This window comes from Moschus berezovskii, chromosome 5 (genome assembly GCF_049115385.1).
Source record: "Moschus berezovskii isolate FMDL1 chromosome 5, NW_MosBer_1.0, whole genome shotgun sequence".
In the NCBI taxonomy this organism is placed as follows: Eukaryota; Metazoa; Chordata; class Mammalia; order Artiodactyla; family Moschidae; genus Moschus; species Moschus berezovskii.
The window spans coordinates 46,208,822-46,236,647 of NC_142464.1; positions in this window are offsets into that span (position 1 = coordinate 46,208,822).

Consider the following 27,826-nt stretch of genomic DNA (forward strand, 5'->3'; position numbering starts at 1 on the left):
TTAGCCTGATATCTCTAGCCAGCTCCCTCCTCCCACCCCAGTGACTGGAGCCGCTTTCTTAAACTCCTGGCTTAAGAGTGCAAGTCTGTTTTTACTCAGATGATTGTGTCAGTAATTGCAACAATACACCAACCTGTGAAGTTTATTCTCTTCAGACAGTGCTGTGGTCACATAGTATCAGCAACTCAGCCTCCTAAGAAATACAGTCCTCATTTGGAAGTGTTCATTCTTCCTGGAACATCATGATCTGGGCTGCAGCTCTCCTTTCTCTTAGCCCCTATAGCCAGGTTCCAGGACTATTCCTCTTGCCAACCCAGCCTTAAAATTCTATGCCTTGCAACAGAAGTGGAGCTTGGCTGGGACATGACATTTGTTATGGTCAAAGATGACCCATGTATACCACTAACTATCATACAAGGCACCATATGATGAAAGACCTATAATTAATGTCTTTAAAAAATTCAGTTGCTATAAAATATAGATAAATCTAAACTGAAGGAACTAAAGAGCCCCTTGAAGAAGGTGAAAGAAGAGACTGAAAAAGACAGCTTAAAACTTAGCATTCAAAACCAGTAAGATCATGGTATCCAGTGCCATCACTTAATGGCAAATAGAAGGGGAAAAAGTGGAACCATTGACAGATCTTATTTTCTTAGTTTCCAAAATCATTGCTGATACTGACTGCAACCGTGAAATTAAAACATGTTTACTCCTTGGAAGAAAAGCTATGACAAACCTAGCTGTTGTTGCTGCTAAGTCACTTCAGTCGTGTCCGACTCTCTGCGACCCCATAGACGGAAGCCCACCAGGCTCCCCCGTCCCTGGGATTCTCCAGGCAAGAACACTGGAGTGGGTTGCCATTTCCTTCTCCAATGCATGAAAGTGAAAAGTGAAAGTGGGGTTGCTCAGTCATGTCTGACTCTTAGCGACCCCATGGACTGCAGCCTAGCAGGCTCCTCTGTCCATGGGATTTTCCAGGCAAGAGTACTGGAGTGGGTTGCTATTGCCTTCTCCAATGACAAACCTAGACAGCATATTTAAAGCAGAGACACCACTTTGAAAACAAAGGCTATCTAGTCAAAGCTATGATTTTTCCTACAGGAGTAGTCATGTATGGATGTGAGAGTTGGGCCATAGAGAAGGCTAAGAGCCAAATAATTGATGGCTTTGAATTGTGCTGCTGGAGAAGACTCCTGAGAGCCCTTTGGATAGCAGAGAGATCAAACCAATCCTAAAAGAAATCTATCCTGAGTATTCATAGGAAGAACTGAAGCTGAATCTCCAATACTTTGGCCACCTGATGCGAAGAGCTGACTCACTATAAAAGACCCTGATGCTGGAAAGATTGAAGGCAAAAGGAGAAGAGGATGGCAGAGAATGAGATGGTTAGATAGCATCATGACTCAGTGGACATGGATTTGAGCAAACTCTGGGAGATAACGAAGGACAGGGAAGCCTGGTGTGCTGAAGTCCAAGGTGTTTCAAAGACCTGAACTTAAGCATTGTTCAGACTTAGTGACTGAGCAACAACAACGTAGATAAAACCTACATCTCACTATGGGAAGATGAAGAAAAGCTGAGAGAAAGTAGTAGAAGGCGTGGAAACATCGTATCCTGTCTTTAAGAAACTTCTGAGAACGCACAATAGTTAATTCTCTCCCTCTGTTCTAACCCTGCCTCCTAAATATTTGTGCTGGCTACTTTCAAGACTAGGAGTTTTTGCTTGGTGAATTTGAAAAGTGGAGACACAAATAGCTGGTATATTGAATTGCCTCAAGGACATAATGAAGTTATCTTGGCAGATGAATCAAATGATAGTTCTTAAGCAAAAATCAGGAAAATAATCTAACGTTTATACAGTACTGCCAAGAGTCACATCTTTTAAGATTTCAAAGGAGAAACTAACCGCCTGGAAACCTTGATAAATGTATGTTGACATCCTAGAAAAGAGTGGCCATTCAATTACTTCCATACTCTATCAGCTGAGCCAGGAGATGAAAAGCATATGGCTGGAAAATGCCCCCAAGTTCATGAGGACTTTGACTGTTTCTAAAATATTTGATATTAATATCCTTTTGTGACTTGGTCTCAAGGTATTTCCTTTCAACCAAGAAATCTGAGGGGGGAGGTTAGGAGTCAATTCAGATGAAACACACACATTTATTTATTTCTACCTTCATTCATTCATTCAGTTCATCATAAACTCTGTAAATATTTATTGGGCACTGGCTTTACTATAGACTGTGTTATTCTCTAAGCCTTCCAAAACAAATGAGAAGAAACATTCTTGTAAGAAATTCCTAGTATATTGGGGTATGGGGGAAGGGATTCAGTTCAGTTCAGTTCAGTCGCTCAGTCGTGTCTGACTCTTTGCGACCCCATGAATCACAGCACGCCAGGCCTCCCTGTCCATCACCAACTCCCGGAGTTCACTCAAACTCATGTCCATCGAGTCGGTGATGCCATCCAGCCATCTCATTCTCTGTCGTCCCCTTCTCCTCCTGCCCCCAATCCTTCCCAGCATCAGAGTCTTTTCCAGTGAGTCAACTCTTCACATGAGGTGGCCAAAGTATTGGAGTTTCAGCTTTAGCATCAGTCCTTCCAATGAACACCCAGGATTGATCTCCTTCAGAATGGACTGTTTGGATCTCCTTGCCGTCCAAGGGACTCTCAAGAGGGGGAAGGGATTAGGACCCTACAAATACTGGTTTAACTCATTGTGCTTGGAAAGATACTGCGGAAGCAATTTAGTTGAGCTAAACACTCCAGGGAAGAAGATGCCAAGAAATTGACATGAACAGAGGCATAAAGGAAGAATATGTCTTTACTACACAAAGAAAGCGGGAAAGAGTTACAGAAGAAAGCGGTGTGCAGGCATGGAACAGGGTGGAGCACTTTGGTTATTTTGGCTCAGTAGTCACTGTTGAGCAGGACAGGGTACAAGGCAGGAAAGATGGATATGGCCACATCAGAAAGGGCCATTCAATTTTATATTCTATTCGAGTCACTGAAAATTCATTTTTAGTGAATGATTCTTTAGAAAATTTACTTGGCAGTAGAAGAGAGGATGAGGAGGAGGAAGAAGAGAAGACCTTGTACTCGTAATAACTAGAGTGAGTATATGGCTTTGTCTGTGTATCTTCTTCAGGTAAAATGATGCCTTTCTTTTTTTCAGAAGAACTGTCTCTCTGCTGTTTATCTTGGACCTGGTTTAGATGGGAATAACTTCACCCCCTGGATCTGGGGGAGAACCTGAGACCCAGTCCTGTAGAATATTACACAGCCAGCGACTCTTAACAGACTATGTGAACTGTAGTGAATTATTTAATTAGTGAATCTCAGCATCTTCATCAAGAAAGAGGAAGCTGTGCTTCCATTCCATATAATTTGTTTTGAAAGTAAAAGGTGATAATTAAAATAAGAACAGCAGAGGAACTAGTACATAGTAGGTCTGCCATAGTCATTACTTTAGTTCCCTTATATTCGCCATGAGGAATCAGTGAGGTGATGGATATGGAATGCTTTTATGCAGGATATGCAATGGTAATTTTTTTTTCTGGATAGGATTATAATGTCAGGAGAGGGAAAGTGAGTAAGAGGGAATTGTAGAGATTATCTGGGTCGACCTCAGTCTTTGGATTAGTGTATTCATTTATACCTTGATCCAGTCCAAAGATGAAGCCACATTGTATGGATGAAGAAACTGAGGCCCTGAGGAAAGATGATCCCTAGTCAGCCCAGTCTGTTAGTCAGAGAATGATGTTACCGGCTTCTCTGAGCCTTGGCCACTGCACCCCATCCTATACTTTCCTCTTTTAGATAAAATTGTTATGGTAAATTATTTACGGAAAATAATTGAAGGCTACCCTTAGAGAATCCCATGGATGGAGGAACCTGGTCGGCTACAGTCCATGGGGTCGCAAAGAGTCAGACATGACTGAACGACTTCACTTTCACTTTCACCCTTAGAAAACAAAGCAAAGTTAGGATTTGCTTTTATTGTTTTCTAATGGAGAACATTTGGCATGTGTGTGCTTGACTGTAATGAAAGAATACTGAAGGAGATGAAAGCATGGGGATTTGAGATTTTTGTGATGAGTATAAATCTTCCTTCTCTTATATGCTGGAGGGAAGCAGGCAGACAGCCTTTCCCTGATATAGAGAGAATGTCCCTTTCTCTATATCATTCACTGCTATCTCTTCACTGCATTGAAAGGGAACAATTTGATCATAGGAAGTAATAAATGGCCCAGGGCTTCAAGATATCTTTTCTGTATTGAGGCTATTAAATCCTCTAAACATTCCAAGTCACCTAGACTTTCTGAGAAATCTTCTTGAGAGCAGTGTCCTAAGGATTACACAGAAAAGAGCTCTGTGTTTAATAGGAGCCTGTATAATGTCCATTTAATTAAAAAAACAATCATACCTATCCTTGCAATGTAATGGAAACTTAGCCTCTAATGTGGTCTACCACACTCTTGACAATTTCACATAAAAATGTGTATGCAGTTCTTCCAAGAGTCATTTTTGTGTCCACTATTCATTCATTTAAAATATCTTTTATAGTCCCTTGGTAAGTAATGAATGTTCTTCTTTGTGTTTCCACCCAGCTGTTTTGTCTAATCAGCTTTCTCAGACAAGTGGACAGAAAACATTTGTTGAATATCCTATGATAAAAGCTGTCAGGAGTGGATGAGAATGCCTTTCTTGCTTACTTTATGCAGCCATGGAAGAAATTAGATATGCGTGTCATACTGAGGGCATCTTATTTTGAGACTTAGCTGGTGTTTTTGAAACTATACTAATTTTCCAATTAGACTCTACATAGACCATGGAGCTCCTTATGAATGAAAATCAAGCATAGGCTGCATTTAGACAAATTCCATGAAGCACAATTAATAACACACAGGGTGAAGGAAACTGATGCCGGCTGTAGTCTCTTACAGATTGTTAGAGCCAAAGCATAAGACCTTTTATCCAAATTCCTCACTTTATAAAAAGAGATGAGACCCAGAGAAGGAATTGTTTTCCCTAATATTGGCTCCCAACACAGTGCTCATGTCCATCCCCAAGTAGATCTGTGTTTGGATTTTGTATACTGGATTTAATATATTTTATATCTTGGAGCTGATACTAGTGTTCAATTTGACATCAGTATTTTTTGTTCATAGTAATGGAACAATGTTTATTCGATGTTTTGGTTTCACATTTGCAGTGGGGTTGTTTATTAGTTTGTCATTTTCATTTCAAATTGTTTTATTTCAGCGACTTCCTTCCTACTTTACAAAATGGACATATCACAAAACTGGTGAACTGGAAATAGGATGCAAAAGTTTACTTTTATACTCTTTATATTTTCTGGTTATCCTAGAGACTGGCATATCATATTACAATTGTATCATTTTTCTTTTCCCAGAACATGTCAAAATTGTCATGCTTTGTAGGGCTAAAAGTTCATTTAGGAATTATCTAAGCCTCCACCCACAGCATTTTACAGTGAAGAAATTTAGACACAGATAATTCAAATCAGGAGTCACAAATTCAAATATTTACATGATACTGGAATCCTGGCATAAGACAACAGGACTAAACAAACTACTCAAATTTCAACCAAATTTAGCTAATTTCACTTTCCATCTCAAAAAACTGAGTAGTCCAAGCATTAGACTGCCATTGTACCAGCATGCCCAAAAGGCTTCTCAGTTATGACCCTGATTTACATCCAATGTCTGATACATGAGCCACTACTTGAAAGCCAGGATTAGGACCCTGCTCATCTTAGTGCCAGGATTTTTACATTGCATTGTATGGCTTTTCCCATCTTCCAGGGTTCAATCCTTGGGTTGGGAAGATCCCCTGGAGGAGGGTGTGGCAACCCACTCCAGTATTCTTGCCAGGAAAATCCCATGGACAGAGGAGCCTGGAGGGCTATAGTCCATAGGGTCGCAAAGAGTCGGATATGACTGAAACAATTGAGCACGAATCACTATTTTGAGTATTTTGAGCCTAAAATTTAAATACGACCTGGTATCTGTCTTTGAGGGTCTTAAATCCAGCAAGGGTTACAGTACTATATACAAGCAGTTACAGCATACAGTGTGGTGAGTGCTCTGAGAAATCCACTTACAGGAAGCAACCGGGAGCATAGAGAAGCAGCACCTGGCACAGATTTGGGAAGCTGTGACCACTTTTCAGGGAAGCTACAGTTACACAAGTTGTGAAAGACAGATCGAGGCAGTATTTTCTAAGTACAGTAAGATTCATAAAAGCATTAGGAGTACCAGAGAGTGCATGCAAGGAACCCAGAGTTGAGAAGCAATGCAAATGAGAAGCAGAATGAAGGAGCACATCTTTGGTGACCCGGCTGAAATTCCATCTTGCTGGAGCATGGACGGAGACTCAAGGAGATGAGAGATCAGGCTGCGAAAATTAGCAGGGGGTCTTGTCGCTGTACCTCTTCTCTTTCCAGAACATTTGGTTACATCTCTGAGCATGTAAGTCAGGCTGTGCCACATTGCTAATCAAAGAACCCTGCTGTTTGTGGTACCTGAATGCAAAGAGAGCTGCCAATGGGCCTCACTTTGACCTTTGGTTTTTGAAGGGAGTCAGGTCTTGAAGACTGTCATGGGAGTCATCGACTTTGACTTCCCGAGAGCCAAGATTGCAGTTAGGGAGGACTGGACATTTGGTACTGAGTTTGCAAAGCAGGAATCCCTCTGTCAATAGGGAATAGCTCTCCTGAAGGTGTTAGCTCTCTGCTGCTTGCCAAGATTCTTTAAGCAGCAGATACTGTAAGGTGAAATAGCCTGTCAGGTTATTCTGGTAATTCAATATCAGGTACGGACCTGGCAAGCCATTTCTAGGCTTGTTTTATTGAGACAAGCTTGTTTTATGAGAGGGATACACTTTGTAATATTTCTGTGGCTTGATTTAAAGCTCACGTTTGTTAATCTCTCAACTAGACTCAATCAAACACAATAATCTGACTGATTAAATACAAGGTCAAGCACTATATATTACTTTAAATTGAGTCTGAGTTCCCAAGAATTCCACACATAGCTGCAGAAAGCAACTTTGGCAATTACATAATACCTAATAGAGGGAAACCTTATTGGGTTAGGATATTTAATACATATTTATTGATGCACTTCTATAGAGAAGTACCTTGATCTACCACAGAAGATGAGTGACACAGGACATTTCCATTGGATAAATTATTTACTTCAGGGGATATTTCCACCACAGATCAGGAGAACCTCCCTCCTCTTGTGAGTGTGTGTTTGTTGCTCAGTCCTGTCTGACTCTTTGCCATTCCACGGTCTGTGGCCCACCAATCTCTGCTGTCCATGGAACTCTCTAAGCAAGAATACTGGAGTGGGCTGCCATTCCCTTCTCCAGAGGATCTTCCCAGGGATTGAACCTGGGTTTTCTGCACTGTAGGCAGGTTGTTTACTGTCTGAACCACCAGGGAAATCCCACCTCCTTCCTTGTCAGGCCATAAATTAGTTAGTACTTACTTATAAAATGCAGTGAGTAAAAGTTTTGATTAAGTCAGATAGTAGACAAAAGTTTTTTAAAAAACACATTTTATTTGTCCTCTGTTTAAGAAAACTGAAAGTAAAGATGAGATTGTTATACATACCAGTTTCTCATTTTCTGCTGAGATCGTGTTTCAGAATTGCTTAAATGATATTGTGGGTTGAGTCATATTGCACAAAGAGTCCGACATGACTGAGCGACTCAACAGCCAAAAGACATGTTGAAGTCTTAACCCCCAGATACTCACAGTGTGACTTTATTGGAAAATAGGGCTTCCACAGTTGTGGTTAATTAAGATGAGGTCACTCTAAAGTAGGGTGGACCCTAATCCAAGATGACTGTTGTACTTATAGGAGGAGAAGGAGAGGAACATAGGAAGAAAATCATGTAAAGGCAGAGGCAGAGATCAAAACGGTGTGATTACAAGCCAAGGATGCCAAGCATTGGCAGCCTTCACCAGAAACCAGGAAAGAAGTATGAAATAGTGTCACTCAGAACCCTCAGATGGAATCAGCCTTCCTGGAACCTTGACTTGGAGCTTATATCCTCTAGATTTGTCAGACAGTGTATTTGTGTTGTTTTAAGGCATGTAGTTTATGGTACTTGGTCATGGCACTCTGCGAAATAAAGATAAATGGTCTAAGTGGAACTGAAGACTCCTTTCCTCCACAATCCCCAATTTGGGAAGGTGATCTTGAGGTACAAGAATGTGTCTGGTCTATGTTTTGACATGAACTACTCCTTCCTTTTTTTATAAGATGTAGGCTGAATATCTAATTAAAATTTCCTCTTACACATTTGGGGCACTGAAAGATGGACTTCTATTCTTATACAGAAATGTTACAAAAAAGAAAGTGCTCAAAAATTCTCATGATGTCAGATAAGGTATAATGGCTATAGCATATCTTTTATTGATTAAAATTTATGTGAGTTAGCTTCTGAGTCTGTTGATATTATAGGTCTTCTCAATCATGCTGTCCTCATGACAACTTATGAAGACAATGTGTTTATAGGTGAAGGAAGAGCAATCCCATGACAAGTGGCCAGGGCCTCAGCCTCCCAGGTGGGTTTGTCTTAGGGTCTGTAACACATTCTCGATCTTCCTACCAATTGAGAGCAGATGAGCCCTAAATTTTAGGAGACTTAGAGAAACCCTTGTATTTGACCATTTTCCAAGGTAAAACTAGAGACAGTGATCTGTATTATTTTGGTTTGGTGATAACACTGGACTCGTGAAATAATGGCAGTCAACAGACTGTCATAAAGTTCAAGAGTACTCATCTTTGGCGCTAATACCCCAGCAACTAAAACTTCATCAATCACACATTTTAATTTGGGTTCTAATTTGTGGTGAATTTTGCCTTGTTATTGACTTCATCTAATTTCCAACTATACATCCCCTCTATGGTTGACTTGTTATATTTTGCTCAATAAAAATTTCCATTGCAATTTAATTTAGATAATGACAGTCTAAAAACTGAGATAGACCTTAATTTATTACCCAGTCTGATAATATTTGTTTGTAATGAAACACAACCATGCATTCTTCCTTAAGAACAATGCTGTCTTTCAGCCAGTGGGGTGGATTTAATAATTAAGTTCTCCAAAGCTGTGGCGAACAGAGCCCTCACACAGTATTTACGATAGCACTGCTCGGTTCAATTAAATTGTGACACCAATCCACTGGCCTAATGTTGAAGTGGCCCAGAGTTTCCAAACTGTCAGAGAAATTTTCTGATGTAGCACCCACTTGTCCTTAGAGCAAAATGACTTGCTATTAAAAAAAAACAAACAACCAACTCACATGAACTGTAAAAAGCAAGTGAAACACACTAAATCAAGCTTATTCAAATATGTTGGGTGAGAAGATCACAGGTTTGTGTCTTGCTTGGTTTTGATAGGTGAACAGTTTATCCACAAACCAAGGGAAGTATGAGCAAAATGAGATTTCTTTTGGTACCTTAAACTGCAGGCAAGCTGACCATGCAATCATGTCACAACAGTATGAGATTATCTGCACTGTTGATAATAAGTAGTGATTTTTATGAGTTTGGAAAATAAATTTGAGAACTACCTCCAAGACTGTTAAAATGCTATTATATGTGTGTTCAGTTCAGTTCAGTTCAGTCACTCAGCCGTGTCCGACTCTTTGCGACCCCATGAATCACAGCACGCAAGGCCTCCCTGTCCATCACCAACTCCCGGAGTTTACTCAAACTCATGTCCATCGAGTCGGTGATGCCATCCAGCCATCTCATTCTCTGTCGTCTCCTTCTCCTCCTGCCCCCAATCCCTCCCAGCATCAGAGTCTTTCCAGTGAGTCAACTCTTCGCATGAGGTGGCCAAAGTATTGGAGTTTCAGCTTTAGCATAAGTCCTTCCAATGAACACCCAGGACTGATCTCCTTTAGAATGGACTGGTTGGATCTCCTTGAAGTCCAAGGGACTATCAAGAGTCTTCTCCAACACCACAGTTCAAAAGCATCAATTATTCAGCAATCAGCTTTCTTCACAGTCCAACTCTCACATGCATACATGACCACTGGAAAAACCATAGCCTTGACTAGACGGACCTTGGTTGGCAAAGTAATGTCTCTGCTTTTTAATATACTATGTAGGTTGGTTATAACTTTCCTTCCAAGGAGTAAGTGTCTTTTAATTTCATGGCTGCAATCAGCATCCTCAGTGATTTTGGAGCCCAAAAAAATGAAGTCTGACACTGTTTCCACTGTTTCCCCATCTATTTCCCATGAAGTGATGGGACCAGATGCCAAGATCTTTGTTTTCTGAATGTTGAGCTTCAAGCCAACCTTTTCACTCTCCTCTTTCACTTTCATCAAGAGGCTTTTGAGTTCCTCTTCACCCTCTGCCATAAGGGTGGTGTCATCTGCATATCTGAGGTTATATGTATATGTATATATATATATATATGTGTGTGTGTGTGTGTGTTTTCATACTTCTCTGCCTCAGTAAGCAAGGCAGGCTTTGTACAGCCCCTTAAGGGTTGTGTCTCTCCTTTTCCCTAAAATGTTGAAGTAAATTAAAAGTGACAATCTCAAGAAAACAAAAAGATACACACATCCTAATGTCTATAGCAGCATTATTAACAATTACCAAGATATGGAAGCAACCTCATCATCAACAGATGAATTGATAAAGATGTTATATGTGTGTGTGTATATATAATTGGGCTCCCCAGGTGTTGCTGTTGGTAAAGGACCCTACTGCTGATGCAGGAGATGGAATAGATGCAGGTTCGATCCCTGGGTCGGGAAGATTCCCTGAAGAAGGGCATGGCAACCCACTCTAGTATTCTTGCTGGAGATTCCCATGGACAGAGGAGTCCAGAAGGCTACAGTCCATATGATCACGAAGAGTTGGACACTACTGAAGCTAGTTAGCATGTACAATATAAGACAGCTTCCAAAACTATGAGAAATAAATGTCTGTGCTTTAAGCCTTCCAGGCTATGGTATTTTTGTTACATAGTCAACCTAGGTGACTGAGACAAAGGCATATTTTTCAAAGAATGAAGGCTACAGTTGCTGGTGTTATTGATTCTGATTAATGTTCTCTCTCCTGATGAGGGTTTTTGTTATGACATCTTGCTTGCTACATTGAGGTTAGGGAAAGGGTACACTGAGTAGTTATTTAGATGCCTTCAAGTGTCTTACAATAGGAAATTTGATCATCAGAAAGTATTAGTTTGAATCTGACTCTGCTGTTTTCTAGTATGTGTCCTTGGGAAAGTTAACCTCTCTGTGTTTGTTTTTCTTTTTTGCAGGCATAAGTTTGCTAGAATAAAACCTTGGTTACCTGGAATCCAAGTTCCTAGCACTGGAACCATTGCTTCAGTTCTGACTGAGGTAAGTAATAATAACCACAAGCAGTAGGATATAGCACTGAACTCTATTACAGGTGAGAACCATGAAAACTATCTTCTATTGCAGAAAAGGGCAGACAACAGAAAGGGTCAAAGTCAAAGGGAACCTATGTGCAATTATTATATTGTTCCATGGCATAAAAAACACCTTACTTGAAAACATGGTATTTATTCCCCCCAAAAGCAATGGAATATAATGGCATGGTAAAAGGAATGTTTTTTCATATATTTTCAGTCAACCATATGGTTCTTACTACTGTATGTACTGTTTCCTGTCTTCTATGCTGTACATTTCCCTGGTATCACATATGCCCATCAAATCTCTGCTGCTCCTTTTTTTTTTTTTTTTCATCCTTGTGAATTTGTAGAGTTTCTTAGACCTGGGCCTGTACCTTATTCTCACTCTGTAGGAAAACTCAAAAACAACTACAGTTTTAATCATCACCACATGTCAAAACCTCCCAAATATAAATCTCCAAGTCCTGACCTTTTGTTAGAGTTTCGGATCTGTGTACCCAGCTGTCTCTTTTATATCTCCAGTTAGACATCTCAAAGTCACCTCGAATTCAACATATCCAAAGACAAATGCTTGTTCAGTTCAGTTCAGTCGCTTAGTCATGTCCGACTCTTTGCGACCCCATGAATCACAGCACGCCAGGCCTCCTTGTCCATCACCAACTCCCGGAGTTCATTGAGTTGGTGATGCCATCCAGCCATCTCATTCTCTGTCGTCCCCATCTCCTCCCACCCCCAATCCCTCCTAGCATCAGACTCTTTTCCAGTGAGTCAACTCATCTCATGAGGTGGCCAAAGTATTGGAGTTTCAGCTTCAGCATCAGTCCTTCCAATGAACACCCAGGATTGATCTCCTGTAGAATGGACTGGTTGGTTCTCCTCACAGTCCAAGGAACTCTCAAGAGTCTTCTCCAACACCACAGTTCAAAAGCATCAATTCTTCGGCGATCAGCTTTCTTCACAGTCCAACTCTCACATCCATACATGACCACTGGAAAAACCATAGCCTTGACTAGGTGGACCTTGGTTGGCAAAGTAATGTCTCTGCTTTTTAATATGCTATCTAGGTTGGTCATAACTTTCCTTCCAAGGAGTAAGCGTCTTTTAATTTCATGGCTGCAATCAGCATCTGCAGTGATTTTGGAGCCCCCCAAAATAAAGTCAGCCAGTGTTTCCCCATCTATTTCCCATGATGGGACCAGATGCCATGATCTTCGTTTTCTGAATGTTGAGCTTCAAGCCAAACTTTTCACTCTCCTCTTTCACCCTCATCAAGAGACCTTTGAGTTCCTCTTCACTTTCTGCCATAAGGGTGGTATCATCTGTGTGTCTGGGGTTTTGATATTTCTCCCAGCAATCTTGATTCCAGCTTGTTCTTCTTCCAGCCTAGCTTTCTTCATGATGTACTCTGCATATAAGTTAGTCATCTGCAAACCTGTTTTTTGTGTCTCCCTACCCCCACCTCCAGGGTGCTTTCCTCAATCAATGATCCTGCTTTCCATCAAGTTGCATAGACAAATGTTTGAGTTCACCTTGGATGTCTTTCTCTCCATCTTGAATCCATCAAGTTCTCTGTATTTCTACCATTATTTTCCTACCTAAGCTAATGTTAGGTCTCTGTCTATTCTTGCCCCTCTCAATCCAATTTACATTTTATAGTCAAGGTGATTATTTTAATATGTGAATATGAATAGCAACATATGTCTTGGCTTTCAGTCTGTGGGTATGCTTATAGTAGAGGAATAAACTCTTTTTTCACTCATCTCATCATCAAGTTCCTGGTGTCTCCCATTGGCTAGATGCACCTGGAAGCTGGAGGATAAAATAATCTGTTGATAGAGTTTTCGAAGCTTTGTCTTCTAAGGTATATAGTGGGGTGGGAAAGGGTATAGAGTAGATCTGGAGGGCCACATGGAGCATGAAGTTTCCCAGCCCAACTGCTAGTCAGTTCTCTGCCTTACCTCCTGCCAAATTTCATGCCATTCTTCTTTCTAACACTCTTCGTTCTGCTACACTGTCTTCTTCATTAAGCTACTTGAGTAAGCTCCCTGCTTTCCATATGCTGATCACTCTACCCAGAAAGGCCTCATCACCCAATCTCTTTACTTAGATAACTTTACTTATTTTTCATGTATTAGCACCGACATCACTTCCACATGGAAGCCTTCCCCATATTCCCAGATTAGGTCAGTCCTCCTGTTACATGCTCCAGTAATATCATGCACCTTTATTTCATGGTACTCGTCATAGGTTTGTATTTTATATTTTTCTCTGATTTCTTGATTAATGTCCAACTCCTCTGTGAAACTGTAACTCCTCAGGATCTGAAATGATGCATGGCACGTGATAGCTATTTGCACAATATTTGTGAAATTAATAAATGCACTTACTGTTATTATCATAGTGCATAAGTGAAAAGGAAAAGAGAAAGTTTTGAATGGATGACTCACAAATCTTTATTTCTAAATTTCAGGAAGAAAGTGAGCACTCATTATATATTACATATCCATCTAGAAGTTGAACTTACAACTTAATGCAATACATAGTAATGCATATATGTAGAACCTAGTTTTCAGAGGAAATGTCTAGAATTAGGTAAAGAACTTTCTTATTACAAAAGTTGTCATGAGACATTGCAAAATCACAGTTCTGTCAGTTGGTTTAGATTTTCTGGTAGAAAATCAAACAAATACATAAGCTGAATTCTGCTGAGCACTTTCCCCCCACAAGATCTTATTTGGCTAAGTGTACATACTTGTGTTGCTAAAGGAAATCAAAAGCAAAAGTGGTGACTTTTAGTCTGCATTTTAAATGGTCTGAGGCATTTTTAGACATCAAATTGAAGAGTGCTTCCATTGAGGCTTCATAAGAAATCTTCCCCTGGTCTCAAAGGAAAACTGAGACTTGGTGTGCTTTTTCACTGTGTATCTTGGTAGAATGGAAAAAGCCCAGATGCAAACACAAAACCACTTCAAGCCTTCAGGTATTAGTCACTTAAGGTATAAGGATTCTTTTTGAGAATACCAAGTTGTGTGGAGGATTATATTAGTGAAATATAAACCTATCATCTGCCATTTGTGGTTCAAATTCTACTTGGGTGGGAAGTAGGCAGAATATATTCCCCTGATTATTTTAAAAGGTGTGTGTAAAACATTTTGGGGCTTTCATCCAAATCCCTGAAACTTTATACCAACAAGTTTAATGGTATTGTGGTCACCAGCTTGGTAGCTATTGGTGTGAATTAATTTTTCTTTTATACTCTGTTCATACCATTTTATACTATTTTTTTAACATCTGGGATTAGTGAGCAGCATAATGATTAGGGATTATTAGAAGGATACTGACACTAAACAGATAAGCTCAAGACTTTCGAGCTTGTCGTCTTTAATTTTTTATTTAGTGTTTTATTTCACAAGTTTATGTTAGTAATTGGTCTTTCAAAACAAATCATATAAAATAAAAAGAGGTTTTTCTCTTTACTGTTTAAATTGAATGAATTGAAATGTCAGATGAAAGATTGTTAAGTTATTAGAGAACTAATATTTATCAAACAGCTACATGGGTCAGCCACAGTGTTGGGCACTGCATCAGTTAGCTCTTGTAACATTAGAGATGTGTAAGAGATTATCCCAATAACAAGTGATGTAAAATGATCCTTTATACTCATGGGTCTGTTGGTCAGGTTCTGCTGATCTAAGCTGGGCTGCCTGGGGCAGCCCTACTTAAAGCTGCAGTTCAGTGAAGTGGTATGAACAACTCTGCTTCATATGTTCCTCATCCTCCTTTGCCCAGAAACCTAGCTAAGGCATGTTCTCACAACAATGGCAGTAACACAAGAGAACAAACAAACACACAGGCCTCTGAGGACCTAGGCTCAGAACTATTGTATTCATTATAGTTACCTACATGTCATGTGACCGAAGCTAATTATGTGTGCGTGCTTAGTCACTTCAGTTGTGTCTAACTCTTTGTGGCCCTGTGTACTCTAGCCTACCAGGCTCCCCTGTCCATGGGATTCTCAAGGTAAGAATACTGGGGTGAGTTTCCATGCCCTCCTCCAGGGGATCTTCCCCACCCAGGGATTGAACCCACGTCTCTTACATTTTCTGCACTGGCAGGCAGATTCTTTACTACTAGCACCATCTGGGAAGCCCATATTCATTCATATGTACATACAAAACAGAAGCAAAAATTTCAAAAAAACAGTATTTATTCTCACCAGTCATATATTGTCTTGTCTTTGATTTCATTCCATTCTATTCTACTGGATTTCACTAAAAAAAAAAACAAAAAACCACAAACTTTCTCTTTATCTCAAACTGAATTGGTTTCATCATGCACTGCTGCTCCTGCTGCTGCTAAGTCGCTTCAGTAGTGTCTGACTCTGTGAGACCCCATAGATGGCAGTCCACGAGGCTCCGCCATCCCTGGGGTTCTCCAGGCAAGAACACTGGAGTGGGTTGCCATTTCCTTCTCCAATGCGTGAAAGTGAAAAGTGAAAGTTAAGTCGCTCAGCCGTGTCTGACTAGTAGCGACCCCATGGACTGCAGCCCACCAAGCTTCTCCATCCATGGGAGTTTCCAGGCAAGAGTACTGGAGTGGGTTGCCATTGCCTTCTCCGTATCATGCACTGGTAAGTCACAAACCTGGATTGAAAATAGCTTAGTATGGTAAATTTTGAGTATCTGGCAAGATGTTAAGGGTGAGGGGAATTTAGAGAGAGATGGATTCACCAAGAAGAGAGAATTAAAGTTGTTTCATCAAGGAAGGTACGCTATAGACACTCATATACAAGTTTGATAGTGGATTAGTCCTTCTGACCTTGATGTTTTTGGATATTAGTATAGTTATACTATTTGGAACCAGTCTGTTGTTCCATGTCCAGTTCTAACTGTTGCTTCCTGACCTGCATACAGGATTCTCAAGAAGCAGGTCAGGTGGTCTGGTATTCCCATCTCTTTCAGGATTTTCCACAGTTTATTGTGAACCACACACTCAAAGGCTTTGGCCTAGTCAATGAAGCAGAAATAGATGTTTTTCTGGAACTATCTTGCTTTCTCCATGATCCAGCAGATGTTGGCAATTTGATCTCTGGTGCCTCTGCCTTTCCTAAAACCTGCTTGAACATCTGGAAGTTCACGGTTCACATATTGCTGAAGCCTGGCTTGGAGAATTTTGAGCATGACTTTACTAGCGTGTGAGATGAGTGCAATTGTGCAGTAGTTTGAGCATTCTTTGGCATTGCCTTACTTTGGGATTGGAATGAAGACTGACCTCTTCCAGTCCTGTGGCCACTGCTGAGTTTTCCAAATTTGCTGGCATATTGAGTGCAGCACTTTCACAGCATCATCTTTCAGGATTTGAAATAGCTCAATTGGAATTCCATCACCTCCACTAGCTTTGTTAGTAGTGATGCTTTCTAATGCCCACTTGACTTCACATTCCAAGATGTCTGGCTCCAGGTGAGTGATCTTGCCATCGTGATTATCTTGGTCATGAAGATCTTTTTTGTACAGTTGTTCCGTGTATTCTTGCCACCTCTTCTTAATATCTTCTGCTTCTGTTAGGTCCATACCATTTCTGTCCTTTATCGAGCCCATCTTTGCAGGAAATGTTCCCTTGATATCTCTAATTTTCTTGAAAAGATCTCTTGTGTTTCCTATTCTGTTGTTTTCCTCTATTCCTTTGCATTGATCGCTGAGGAAGGCTTTCTTATCTCTCCTTGCTATTCTTTGGAACTCTGCATTCAGATGCTTATATCTTTTCTTTTCCCCTTTGCTTTTCGCTTCTCTTCTTTTCACAGCTATTTGTAAGGCCTCCTCAGACAGCCATTTTTCTTTTTTGCATTTCTTTTCCATGAGGATGGTCTTGGTCCCTGTCTCCTGTACAATGTCACGAACCTCTGTCCATAGTTCATCAGGCACTCTATCAGATCTAGTCCCTTAAATCTATTTCTTACTTCCACTGTATAATCATAAGGGATTTGATTTAGGTCATATCTGAAATCAAATAGGAAAAGGAGTATACGTCAAGGCTATATATTGTCACCTTGCTTATTTAACTTATATGCAGAGTACATCATGAGGAACGCTGGGCTGGAGGAAGCACAAGCTGGAATCAAGGTTGCCGGGAGAAATATCAATCACCTCACATATGCAGATGACACCACCATTATGGCAGAAAGTGAAGAGGAACTCAAAAGCCTCTTGATGAAAGTGAAAGAGGAGAGTGAAAAGGTTGGCTTGAAGCTCAACATTCAGAAAACAAAGATCATGGCATCTGGTCCCATCGCTTCATGGGAAATAGATGGGGAAACAGTGGAAACAGTGTCAGACTTCATTTTTGGGGGCTCCAAAATCACTGCAGCCATGAAATTAAAAGACGCTTACTCCTTGGAAGGAAAGTTATGACCAACCTAGATAGCATATTCAAAAGCAGAGACATTACTTTGCCAACAAAGGTCCGTCTAGTCAAGGCTATGGTTTTTCCAGTGGTCATGTACGGATGTGAGAGTTGGATTGTGAAGAAGGCTGATCGCTGAAGAATTGATGCTTTTGAACTTGGTGCTGGAGAAGACACTTGAGAGTCCCTTGGACTTCAAGGAGATCCAACCAGTCCATTCTAAAGGAGATCAATCCTGGGTGTTCATTGGAAGGACTGATGCTAAAGCTGAAACTCCAATGCTTTGGCCACACTGGAAAAGACTCTGATGCTGGGAGTGGTTGGGGGCAGGAGGAGATGGGGATGACAGAGAATGAGATGGCTGGATGGCATCATCGACCCGATGGACATGAGTTTGAGTGAACTCCGGAAGTTGGTGATGGGCAGGGAGGCCTTGCGTGCTGTGATTCATGGGGTCACAAAGAGTCAGACACGATTGAGCGACTGAACTGAACTGAACTGATAGTTACACTATAGAGAACAATGATACAACAGAGAGTAGTTTGATAATAATTGTTGCATAAAGACTCCCAGAAAATAGCTGAGATTTAATTCTACTTATGTGGGTTTCAGTTAATAAATGTTTTAAAGTGTTTAGCATTTGTCCGTACATCATGTTATTATAGTAGAGATCAGGTTACAGGCATATTTCCAGAGAATTTACAATTGAAGTTTATAAAGATGACTCTAAAGCTTACTATGTCTTCAATAATGGACTGAAAAAATATTTAAACTTTTACTACATATTGTCTTTGTTCCAAGTGGCTTATAAGCATCATCTCATTTAAACTAAAGACAACCCTATGAGGTTATTACCATTAGTCAACTTAATTCAAAATTAAAAACTGAAGCTCAGAAAAGTGGGGTTTTCTTCCTAAGTCTGCACAGCTAGTATACGATGAAGTCAAGATGTGGATCCAAGTCTTTTCACTCCAATGCCTAAACACAAAACTCCTAGTATATGAGCTGGGAGAGGTATGAATGAAATTTCTCCTAGAACTTTTGGAGAGGGTGTGCCCCTGCTAACATCTAGATTTCAGATTTCCTGCCTGCAGAACTATGAGAGGATAAATTATCATATTTTTAAGCTACCTACTTTGTGGCAATTTGTTATGGCAGGGCTAGGAAACTAATGGAGACAGCTTGACAAAAAACAGGTATATTCATATAATAATCAACATTTTCCTACAAGTTAAGTGGAAGGACAAGTAGGGGATTTAGAAACCAAATATGAGGTTTAGGAAGCACAATTTTTCCAGGAAATTTACCAAGGCCTGTATTATTGAATTCCCAGGTACAAACTGAATATTCACTGTCCAATCCAATAAGATTTTGTACATAACACTGATCAAGAGATATGTTTCTTTGTTGAGTTAGGGCTTCATTTCACATATAATTCAATAACAGCATGACCATTGATTCTCAAATAAGTTCTATAAGAGAGATTAATCATAGCTTTGTTTCACATGTACTTTGGCGACCAAGGAAAAATAATTACCACAGACCAAGTCATCAGTGTCATTGCTGTCAGGGCTCCAACAGAGGCAGGGGCAAGCTGACACTGAGTCATGAGCTCAATAAATAAGACGGAAAGGCTTGACCCTGTCCCTGGCTGTTCTCAGCAGTCCAAATCCAATAACACAAACACACACAGCAAGGGGCAGACACAAGAGTACTCAAGTGGTCACATGGGATGGAGGTTTAGAATGTCAGGATCTCATGCAAGAATTGGGACTTGAGATCATCAGATAGAATTTTTCACACACAAAAACTGTGAAATCTTTTGTGAGTCTTTTGAAATTTCCTGATTTTTAAGTATTTTCAAGTATTTCAAATTAAGTAACTCTGTACAGGTTGTATAGAGAACATCAGCAAACTATATATGTCACTACAGACTATAGCAATTCCTCTGATTAAATAGACTCCCAGTTTAGTCTCAGGGCAGCAGGATTCATGAAATGAACAGAGGTGGCATAACCAGATAAGGATTTAAATCTTTTTTGCAGATTGTACAGAGCTGGGCTACTGACATTCTTTAGCCCAGTTAGCATGGTAAATTAAAAAAACAAAGCAAAACAAAAAACCCAAGCAATTAAAGACAAAAAAAGAATAAAGAGAACAAAGAAATGTCCTTGGTACCAAAGATAGAATCAAGTCTAATGGACTGGGCTTAGTATCCATAAAAGTAAGGGCGGCTGAGAAAACTTTCTTGCTCTATTCCTCTAATACATGAGAATTTATAGTAAAAGTCCAAACTGCCTTTATATCCATTCATTATTATGGTTGGAGATTTTAATATACTGCCAAAATTGTTTCTCACTAGAGTTAAATGATGCTGAAACATAGGTAACTATTATCATTATCTGCAATATGAAAAAGGGCTGAAAAGTAGGGATTGGTTATTAAAATAAAATGTGGAAAGTTTAGCTTTTAGAGTTGTGTTGTCAGGTACAGTACCACTTGTTCCCTTTGTTTGTATTCATGGTGAAGCCAGGATCTGAAGTAGCCACCAGCCACATGCAGGTATTGAGCACTTGGAATGTGGCTGGTAGAAAGAAATGTACTTAGTGTAAATGGACACCAGATTGCAAAGATTTATTATCAAAAATAAAGAAGGTAAAAAATATCATTAATATTTTTATGATAATTATATGTTGAAATAAAGATAATTTGCATATATACAGTTAAATAGGGCTTCCCAGGTAGCACTAGTAATAGAGAATCTGCCTGACAATTCAGAAGATGAAAGAGACAGGGATTCAATCTCTGGGTCAGGAAGATCCCCTGCAGTAGGAAGCGGCAATTCACTCCAGTATACTTGCCTGGAAAATTCCATGGATAGAGGAGCCTGGCTGCCCACAGTCCTTAGGGGTCGCAAAGAGCCAGTCACAACTGAGCAAGCATTCAGGTACTTCCTTGTCTCCACATCTACCCCCTTCCTTAATTAGCAACTGTTTGAACCTGCTTATTTAAAACTCAGGCAAAGTCACATAGGCTGAATGAAACCTATTTCCTATAATCTAGAAATGGGGGCCACAGAAAGGCTTTTCTGCCCAAGGGTCCCACAGGATCCTGCTCAGTATCAAAACTGTTTTTAATATCTCTACAAAATTTAAAATTTCATGTGTGCCTTGTATTTGTGGCTCACATTTATTTCCATTGGATGACACTGCCTTAGAGGATTATGAGGTTGGTATCTATTTGATAGTCATCAAAACCCTCGGTTTCTGACCAGTGTTTACATGGTACCTGGATAAGATAGTGTCATGTAGATCAAAGCAGCATTTATTTTTCAGGAATTAGGCAGATGTTAGTAGTATAATCTTATGAACATGCCCTGTAAGTGATAGGTATTTCATACAAGTATTTATGCCAAATACTTTGATGAATGCCTGTCAAAGCAATCTTAACTAAACAAGAAAGTATAATTCTAAATCATAGCAGAAATGATAGTTTACATGCTGGATTAGCCAACTCAATCTTCATATTATATTTTCTATGATGAATTTCCACGTGATAGCAAGTCCAGATGTAACATTTTGATGATCAGTAAGCATTTTAGATCAATTTATAATGAATGAAAGAGGCATTTATCTCTTCCTCACACAATTTAATTTGCATTCCCTTTAAAATCTTAAGGCCCAACAGAGGGAACTATAATGGACATTAAACCAATTCAAAGCTGTGAGCACTTAGTTTTCTCATGTGACATAGTTGTCTTTAGAATACAAATGGAGGCATTAATTTGGAAAGAAAGCATAAATTTTGTTGTTGATGAAAGAAATATTTGAGTTTATGCTATTCAGGCAAATGAATAATTTTTCAGAAAATTATGGTTTCTAATAAGAAATTTGAATATTGTCAATTTGAATTTAAATGATAGGAAGGGTTGCTATATCCATTCAGGAAGACAGGAATTTAAATGAATGAGATTACTAAGACATCCATAATGTTCTCAGCATTATTATATACTGGTGCTATTGGTGTTTCTGTGTGTAAAATTGTCATGGTTCAGTGACATTTGTTGAATGTTCTTTATGTAGATTAGACTGTGTAAAATAATAGAATTGTAAACTTTTAATGCTGGAAAAGAAAGAACCTGTAGTCCAGTCCTCTGATCAAAGCATGTTGTACACACTTTCCATCATTTCCAGATGGTTGTTATCTAAATGCCTCTGCTTCAAACCTCTAGTGATAAAGAATTCACAACCTCACTTAGCACATTCACATTTTACCACCTCTTAATATTGTCAGACATTTTAAGCCATGGTTTTCTTTGTGTAATTTCATATTCTACTTCCCTAAAACTTATGTGTACAGGGAATTGTCTCTTGCTGCCAAATGTATTTCATTCCTAGTACTTCCTAAAAACAACCAATACATACTGTTGAATGAATACTATTAGAAACACAAAAAATTCATCTTCTTATGTGACATCCTACTTAATTGGGTAATGCAATTTTGTGTTCTGTTGTTTTAAGGATACTGTCTTGAGAAAGATTTTTAATATAAGGCTGCATGGTACATAAGGATTTGGGTAGAGTAGAGGTCTTAGGTCAAAATCTCTTTGTAAGCTAGTTCATTGACCTGGGACAAATTATTTAACTTTGATCAGAAAAGCTCTGACTTTCACATTATCATCTGGAATCAGACTACATTTGTTAAGAGAGTTATTGTGATTTTAAGTATTTGTAAGGTACTGCTGCTGCTGCTGCTGCTAAGTCGCTTCAGTCGTGTCCGACTCTGTGCGACCCCATAGATGGCAGCCGACCAGGCTCCGCTGTCCCTGGGATTCTCCAGGCAAGAACACTGGAGTGGGTTGCCATTTCCTTCTCCAATGTGTGAAAGTGAAAAGTGAAAGTGAAGTCGCTCAGTTGTGTCCGACTAGTAGCGACCCCATGTACTGCAAGCCCACCAGGCTCCTCTGTCCATGCAATTTTCTAGGCAAGAGTACTGCAGTGGCTTGCCACTGCCTTCTCCGTCACATCTCTACCCCATTGCTTATTAGCTATGCATCTAGGGCAAGCCATATGACCCCTGTAAAATAGGGACAATAAAAGTACTTTAAGGCATTGTAAATTAAATGATATACTATGTGTAAATTATGGATAGTGCTAGTTGCACAGGAAACATTGATGAATGATATATAATACTTACTTCAGTTCAGTTGCACAGTCATATATGACTCCTTGAGACCCCACGGACTGCAGCATGTCAGGCTTCCCTGTCCATCGCCAGCTCCTGGAGTTCACTCAAACTCATGTCCATTGAGTCGATGATGCCATCCAACCATCTCATCCTACGTCATCCCCTTCTCCTCCTGCCTTCAATCTTTCCTATCATCAGGGTCTTACAATGAGTCAGTTCTCTGAATCAGGTGGTCAAAGTATTGGACTTTCAGCTTCAGCATCAGTCCTTCCAATGAAAACTCAGGACTGATTTTCTTTAGTATGGACATGTTGGATCTCCTTGCAGTCCAATGGACTCTCAAGAGTCTTCTCCAACACCACAGTTCAGAAGCATCAGTTCTTCAGCAATCAGCTTTCTTTATAGTCCAACTCTCACATCCGTACATGACTACTGGAAAAACCATAGCTTTGACTAGACGGACCTTTGTTTGAAAGTAATGTCTCTAATTTTAATATGCTATCTAGGTTGGTCATAACTTTCCTTCCAAGGAGCAAGCGTTTTTTAATTTCACGGCTGCAGTGACCATCTGCAGTGATTTTGGAGCCCCAAAAAATAAAGTCAGCCACTGTTTCCTCATCTGTTTCCCATGAAGTGATGGGACCAAATGCCATAACCTTAGTTTTCTGAATGTTGAGCTTTAAGCCAACTTTTTCACTGTCCTTTTTGACTTTCATCAAGAGGTTCTTTAGTTCTTCACTTTCTGTCATAAGGGTGGTGTCATCTGCATATCTGAGGTTATTGATATTTCTCCCAGCAATCTTGATTCCAGCTTGTGCTTCATCCAGCTCAGCATTTCACATGATGTACTCTGCATATAAGTTAAATAAGCAGGGTGAGAATATGCTGCCCTGATGTACTCCTTTTCCTATTTGGAACCAGTCTGTTGTTCCATGTCCAGTTCTAACTGTTGCTTCCTGACCTGCATACAGGTTTCTCAAGAGGCAGGTCAGGTGGTATGGTATTCCCATTGCTTGAAGAGTTTTCCACAGTTTGTTGTGGTCCACACAGTCAACGGTTTTGGCATTGTCAATAAAGCAGAAGAAGATGTTTTTCTGGAAGTCTATTGCTTTTTCAATGATCCAACGGATATTGGCAATTTGATCTCTCATTCCTCTGCCTTATCTAACTCCAACTTGAATAGCTGGAAGTTCACAGTTCACATACTGTTGCAGCCTGGCTTGAGGAATTTTGAACATTACTTTACTAGCATGTGAGATGAGTGCAATTGTACGGTAGTTTGAGCATTCTTTGGCATTGCCTTTCTTTGGGATTGGAATGAAAACTGACCTTTTCCAGTCCTGTGGCCACTGCTGAGTTTTCCAGTTTGCTAGCATATTGAGTATAGCACTTTCACAGCATCAATTTTTAGGAATTGAAATAGCTCAACTGGAATTCCATCACCTCCACTAGCTTTGTTCATAGTGATGCTTCCTAAGGCCCACTTGACTTTGCATTCCAGGATGTCTGGCTCTAGGTTGGTGATCACACCATCATGATTATCTGGGTTGTAAAGATCTTTTTTTGTATAGTTCTTTTGTGTATTCTTGCCACCTCTTCTTAATATCTTCTGCTTCTCTTAGGTCCATACCATTTCTGTCCTTTATCAAGCCCATCTTTGCATATGTTCCCTTGGTATCTCTAATTTTCTTGAAGAGATCTCTAGACTTTCCCCTTCTATTGTTCTTCTCTATTTCTTTGTATTGATTGCTGAGGAAAGTTTTCTTATCTCTCCTTGCTATGCTTTGGAATTCTTCGTTCAAATGGGTATATCTTTTCTTTTCACATTGCCTTTAGCTTCTCTTCTTTTCTCAACTGTTTGTAAGGCCTCCTCAGACAACCATTTTGCCTTTTTGCATTTCTTTTCCTTGGGGATGGTCTTGGTCCCTGTCTCCTGTACAATGTCATGAACCTCCATCCATAGTTCATCAGGCACTCTGTTTATCAGATCTAGTCCCTTAAATCTATTTCTCACTTCCACTGTATAATTTTAAGGGATATGATTAGGTAATACCTGAATGGTGTAGTGATTTTCTCTACTTTCTTCAATTTAAGTCTGAGTTTGGCAATAAGGAGTTCATGATCTGAGCCACAGTCAGCTCTCAGTCTTATTTTTGCTGACTGTGTAGAGCTTCTCCATCTTCGGCTGCAAAGAATATAGTCAATCTGATTTTGGTATTGACCATCTGGTGATGTCCATGTGTAGAGTCTTCTCTTGTGTTGTTGGAAGAAGGTGTTTGCTATGACCAGTGTGTTCTCTTGGCAAAACTCTAATAGCCTTTGCCCTGCTTCATTCTGTATTCCAAGGCCAAATTTGCCTGTTACTCTAGGTATTTCTTTACTTCCTACTTTTGCATTCCAGTCCTCTATAATGAAAAGGACATCTTTTTTGGGTGTTAGTTCTAGAAGGTCTTGTAGCTCTTCATAGAACTGTTCACCTTCTTCAGTGTTACTGGTTGGGGCATAGACTCAGATTGCTGTGATATTGAATGGTTTGCCTTGAAAATGAACACAGGTCTTTCTGTCGTTTTTGAGATTGCAACCAAGTACTGCATTTTGGCCTCTTTTGTTAACTATGAGGGCTACTCCTGTTCTTCTAAGAGATTTTTGCCCATAGTAGTAGATATAATGGTCATCTGAGTTAAATTCACCTATTGCAGTCCGTGTTAGTTCTCTGATTCCTAGAATGTTGACGTTTACTCTTGCCATCTCTTGTTTGACCACTTCCAATTTGTCTTGATTCATGAACCTAACATTCCAGGTTTCTATGCAATATTGCTCTTCACAGCACCGGGTTTTACTTCCATTGCCAGTCACATCCACACCTGGGTTGTTTTTCCTTTTTACATATATACATATACAGAGACAAAAAGAGTATTTTTAAATAGTGAAGAGGGTAAATAGAGGAAGTGACAAAGTCCAAGCATAGTTATTAATTGTAGGAATCATTGTGAGCAGCTTCTGTGTTTGTGCCAATTTTGTAGCAATACTCTATTATTAGATATTTCTCAGAAACACTTTGGAGAAGGCAATGGTAACCCACTCCAGTACTCTTGCCTGGAAAATCCCATGGACGGAGAAGCCTGGTAGGCTGCAGTCCATGGGGTCGCTAAGAGTCGGATACGACTGAGTGACTTCATTTTCACTTTTCACTTTCATAAATTGGAGAAGGAAATGGCAACCCAATCCAGTGTTCTTGCCTGGAGAATCCCAGGGACGGGGAAGACTGGTGGGCTGCCATCTATGGGGTCGCACAGAGTCGGACACGACTGAAGCGTCGCAGCAGCAGCAGCAGCAGCAGAAACACTTTATCCTCCATGATATGTAAGCAAGAAGTGGCTATTTTCTGAAGACACCATGGAAAGGGGAAAGAAAGGGTTCATTACATTCCATGTGACCAAACATCATGAATGTCTCTTTGGGCCACTCTGTTATTTAGTCTCTAAACTGTATCTGACCCTTTGCAACCCCATGGACTGCAGCCCACCAGGTTCCTCTGTCCATGGGATTTCCCAGGTGAGAATCCTGGAGTGGGTTGCCATTTCCTTCTGCAGTGATCTTCCCAACCTAGAGTTCAAACCCAGATCTCCAGCATTGGCAGGTAGATTCTTTATGGCTGAGCCATCAGGGAAGCCCCTGGGCCACTGTGTAATCTTCCCCAAATCTCTTTTCTGATGCTAACCACCTTATCTCTTCACTCTTCCACAAACCTCACCCTCCACAGCTTTTCTTCAATACTGGATCCACCATCCTCCTTTTCTGGTGGACTCCAGCATCCCACCTCTACCCAGAGTCCCCGTGCCCTTCCTACTTATAGTCTATGCTTACCATTCTGCTCAATAACGAAAGAATCCACCTCAGGATCTCCTCTCATTAAACAGAGAGAAGGCTGCTAAAATATCCTTCTCTTCTGAAAAAGAAGTCAATGGAGAAAAGCATGATCTCACCTGCCAAATAATGCAGAGGACTGACGTTGAATAAGAAGGCCTAAGATGACTGGATGTTATACAGTGGGCGTGAGAGACTATGGCAAGATTTTGGATCAGGGAAATAATGGAGTAAGTGCAGTGTTACTGAAGAGAATCTACTTGGGTTGGTCAAAAAAAACTGAGACTGTAATCAAAACTGTTTCTGTGATTTTGACCTTGAGAAAATCACTCTCTGTTTAAAGTTTATTTCTCTGTCTTTACAGTATATAGAGAGGTTTAAGTTCAAAGGTGTTCTATTCTTTCCAGAATACAGATCCCAATTTTTCAAGTAGCTTGCCAAATGCCACTGTGTCCATTAGAGCCAGAGCTGAGGTAAAAAGCAGAAGGGTCAGGAGCCTGGAGAGTCTAGAGAACACACTCAAGAAAGAAAGTCTTTGATTTCGGAATTGATGTTTTTACAGCTAGCTAGAATAGTGAGAGTCTTCTTCCTGATTTTCCCTTCAAAGTGTATCAATTAATATTGAATTAATTGTTACTCTTTTATACAAGACTTTCATGATATTTTCCTTTTCCTATGGATCCTATTTCCTCCTCAGTATCTGCTCTGCAAGCCATCTTATGTTTCTAGGTAAGGGGATGGAATAAACAAGAGCATGGTGACCATCTCTGGGCTGATCTACGCCCACAAACACATGAACACATCTGGGAACTAAATAATCTGAGTTTCACAGGTTTCTAGGTTAGAATCTGGAGCTGTGAAAAAATGTTTCCAGTATCTAAAAGAGTGGCTGAATTCAAGTTGAGGGATGCTTATTTGAGTAATTTAACTTTTT